The 4,645-nt window shown below is 43.9% G+C and overlaps 1 protein-coding gene across 1 annotated transcript in view; it reads left to right on the top strand.

The window, feature by feature from the left end:
• Positions 1-4,645, top strand: part of fam135b (family with sequence similarity 135 member B) — a 191,907-nt gene that overhangs the window by 98,297 nt on the left and 88,965 nt on the right. The window lies entirely within an intron of this gene.

Below are 4,645 nucleotides of genomic sequence, written 5' to 3'. Positions count from 1 at the left end.
TTTTTTTTTTTTTGTTGTTTTCTTGCTTTTTGAATGTCCAGAGGACCAGATTGAACTTTTTTGGATTTTTCTACCTGGATTATTGAGCATGTATCAGGATAATGCTGTTAAACTTTTCATGGCCATACCCCACTTTGGAGAAAGTAAAGTTTTCAAGTGAGGTGGCCAGAGGGTGGCCACTGGTGGCCTTTGCCCCCATAAATTAATCATCAGCCACCCCAGTCATTTGAGGAAAGTATATTTTAAGCAATATAAAACCAAAAAAGTATAATCTACGTAAATGATCTGGGTGGCTGGTTCACATATATGGCGTCAGCCATGTTGGAATCTGATATGTCAAGGATTTTTAGAATTCTGTTTCTGTACAGGGACATCATGAAAAAGTTTTTCAATTTTTTTTGACAATTACTTCAGAAAGTGAAACTCATATATAGATTACTATATATTACTATAGTACTATTAAGCCTTTGTGTTATCTGTATGAATACACACACAAATGAGAACTAACACACAACACCTGTGAGCTTCACGTGTGGGGAATAGAGGTAATGAGAAACAAGGGAGCATGAAGAGACACAACACAAGATGGAGCCAGACACAAAAAAACACAAACTCTACAATCAGGGCAGATCTTATCCACCCCTGGAGCCCTGCTGCCAAAGAGCTTTTTAACTACCTCGGTGACCTCCGCCATGGTTATTGACAGACCAACCCCGAAGTCCCTCGACTCAGCTTCCTCCATAGAAGATGTGCTGGTGGGATTGAGAACGTCAGAGAAGTGTTCCTTCCACCTACAGATGACATCACTAGTTGATGTCAACAGTGCCCCACCTTCCCTGAACACAGTGTTAGTAAATAGCTGCTTTCTCCAACTCAGCCACCTAATGGTTTGCCAGAATTTCGTCTGAGCCGACCGTGAGTCTCTATCCAAGACCTCACCAAACTTCTCCCACATCCGAGCTTTTGCCTCAGCAACATCCAAGGCTGCAGACCGCTTGGCTCTCCGGTACTTCTCAGCTGCCTCCCAAGTCCCACCAGCCAACAAGACCAAAGACTCCTTCTTTATCTTGACAGCCTCCCTAACCCAGGGTGTCCACCACTGAGTTCAGGGATGCCCACTGCGAAAATCGCAGACAACCTTGCAGATACAGCTCAAGGCAGCCACTTCAACAATGGAGGTGCAGAACATGGCCCACTCAGACTCAATTTCCCCCACCTCAGCTGAAATGCAGTTAAAGCTCTCCCATAGGTGGGAGTTGAAGATCTTTCTGACAGGTTCTTCTGACAGGCATTCCCAGCAAACCCTCACTACACAATTGGGTCTACCGGGTATGTCTGGCATCTTCCCTGCCATCTGTCCAACTCACTACTAGGTGGTGTCCAGTTGACAGCTCAGCTCCTCTCTTCACCCAAGTGCTGAAAACAAACGGCTGCAAGTCACATGACATGACTACAAAGTCAATCATCGATCTATGACTTAGGGTGTCCTGATGCCAAGTGCACTTATGAACACCTTTATGTTCAAACAAGGTGTTCATGATGGACAAACTATGACTAGCACATAAGACCAACAAAAGAACACCGCTCGAGTTCAGATCAAGTCAAGTCAAGTCAAAATTTATTTATATAGCACATTATCACAACCTCAGCCACATTACACACAATAAATAAGTTTATTTTTATATCATTTACCATAACCTCAGCTGACCAAAGTGCTTCACAATAAAATATGAAACAAGAAATAGAATTGAGTTTAATAAAAATAAATGTTTGATAAAAAATGTGTAGTAAAATACCAATAAAATAATAGTACAACTAAAAACCAAGACATACTATTTCAGTTGCTACAATTTTCCAAAAACTCGAATCCATCCGGTACTAATTTGAGGTTGAAGTGAAGTTGAAGGCCAGGGAAAAAAGATGTGTTTTGTGTCTGGACTTAAGCTGATCTACTGACAGAAAGAGCTTAACAGACAGAGGGAGACTGTTCTATAGTCTGGGTGCTGCCACAGAGATGGCTCTGTCACCTCTAGTCTTTAACATAGCTTTAGGGACAGCCAACAAAAACTGGTTGGCTGACTGCAGGGCTCTGGAGGGAGTGTAGGGCTGCAACAGGTTGCTTAAGTAAGATGGACCCATAGAGTTTAAACACTTAAAAACAATCAATAAAACTTTAAATTTCACTTGAAAAGCAACAGGGAGCCAGTGAAGGGAGTGCAAAATGGGGGTAATATATTCACACCTCGTGTTCCTCAACAGATGGGCTGCAGCGTTTTGGACGCTCCGCAATCACTGCAGGGAGCTCTGGTCCAACCCTAAATACAAAGAATTACAATGATCTAAAGGTGATGTAATAAATGCGTGGATAGTCCTTTCACGATCAAGCCAAGGAAGATACGGTTTTGTCTTAGCAAGGGTCCTCAGCTGGAAGAAACCGCCTTTGATAACAGTGCTAATATGCTTATCAAATTTAAATAGAGGATTAACCATTACTCCCAGATTTTTTTTACAAACGGATGACAGAAGGAGGACAAAGAACCAACCACACTTGCCCAAGCAAGGAATCAGACAGGCCATTCCTCCCAATCACGCTCCTCCAGGTCACACTGTCATTATCCATGTGGTTGTTGAAGTCCTCCAGCAGAATAAAGGAGTCCCCAGCTGCCACGCCTTCCAGCACTCCCACCAAGGACTCCAAGAAGGCCGAATACTCTGAACTGTCGTTTGGTGCATAGGCACAAATAGGGCTGGGCCATATCATATCATTCACGATAATACCGGTTAAAAAAAAAAGCTTGCCCGGGAAAATAAATGATATCATGATATGCTAATTTCATGACGTAATACGTCAGGGCGCCCCGCCCGTTAACAAAACCGAGCTCGCCAAAAGACAAAACCGAACTGCGCACCCCCCCTCCACCTGTCGGTACTGGTGTAACACTAAATAGTTGTACGCAATACTAGCTAGCTAAAAAGCTAACAACAAACAACATGTGGCTCAGCTGTCTCTCCACCCAGCTCTAAACTACGGCTACAGACAGCTCAACTGTCTCTCCCTCCTCCACACCCCACTCTAAGCTGCCACCGGTACAAACGCAGCTTGGCTTCTTTCTCACTCCCCACCCCGCTCTAAGCTGCCGGTGCAGGCGCAGCTCGGATGGGTCTCCCCCACACTAAAGTGCCGGTACAAACATGCGCAGTTCAACTGTGTCTCTTAAGTTCCACAGTCGGTCCATCCGTGGACCAAGAAAAGAGGCAGGTGATCAAAGACAGCGCATCAGAGAAATGGAATCATTCCTGCAGGAATAGATGAAGCTGAAACACCACAAGCTTGTCAAGTTTTGGAAGTTACAGCTCATTTAAAGGCAACATATATTTTGTTGTATGTTACATTTACAAAGTATGATCAACATATCTTAAGCTTAATTTTATTTAGTTATTTTGGGAAACTGCACCAGCACTTTAGCTTTTGTGCTAGATTTTGTTGATGTATAATTTGTGCAGACTTTTTCAATCTAAATAACAGGAGGATCTTTTTTTATGTTTTTATTTTTATACTTTAAGATGGAATACTTTACTAAATAAAGTAATTCCAGTAAAATTAACCCTTGTTTCTGCAAAGCAACATGTTAAGTTAATTTTGTAAGATGAATAACTAATTTCTGTTTTTTTTTTTTTTTGTTACATCATGAAATTTATCATTATCGTCGGAATGCTCTGAAATATCACAATCTTATATATGAGCGATATCGCCCACCCCTAGGCACAAACAACAGTCAGAGCCTGTCCCCCCACCCGAAGGTGCATAGAATCTACCCTCTCATCTACCATGGAAAACTCTAACACACAGGCACCAAGTCAGGGGGCTAAGAATAGACCCACACCAGCTTTATGCCTCTCACCATGGGCAACTCCAGAGTGGAATAAATTCCAGCCCCTCTCAAGGAGATTGGTTCTAGAGCCTATGCCATGCATCGAGGTGAGCCCAACTATACTGTATCTAGTTGGTACCTCTCAACCTGACGCACAAGCTCAGGCTCCTTCCCCACAAGCGAGGTCCTATCCCATGTCCCAAGAGCCAGCTTTGGTAAGCCAGGGTCAGAGCGCCAAAGCCCCCATCTTCGGCCACTGCCAATGGAATCATGCACCAGACTCATATGGCCCCTGCTACAGGTGGGCCCACAGGAATACAAACTTATGTTACTCGTTCTGGCTAAGCCTGACCAGGCCCCATAAGTAGAGACCCCGTCACCAGGCGCTCGCCAACGAGCCCCTCCCTGAGGCATGACCCCAGGGTGGGGCCCTGATGACCCACGTCAAGAAAAGGGACACTGAGCTCCTTGTTTTTTATTGTCTGCTGAGTCTTCTGAATCGCTATTTGTCTGGCCTGTCACATTGAACCAATCTGCCTTGGGAGACCCTACCAGGGGCAATTACAATTGCCCCCAATAGCATAGCTGCTAGGATCATTCAGGCACACAAACTCCTCCACCACGATAAAGTGCCGATCAAGGAGGAGAATTTCTAAAGCGACTGTCAAAAAATATTGAGCTTTTTCTTTTTTTTTGTATGTGTAACTGTAGGTGCTTGAATGACTCATGTCAGTATCATCCAGCACTTGATTGATTGGAACATTAGCTGCTCT

This window comes from Nematolebias whitei, chromosome 19 (genome assembly GCF_014905685.2).
Source record: "Nematolebias whitei isolate Nwh7 chromosome 19, NemWhi1, whole genome shotgun sequence".
NCBI classification, from domain to species: Eukaryota; Metazoa; Chordata; class Actinopteri; order Cyprinodontiformes; family Rivulidae; genus Nematolebias; species Nematolebias whitei.
This window is presented reverse-complemented; position numbering and strand designations above follow the sequence as displayed.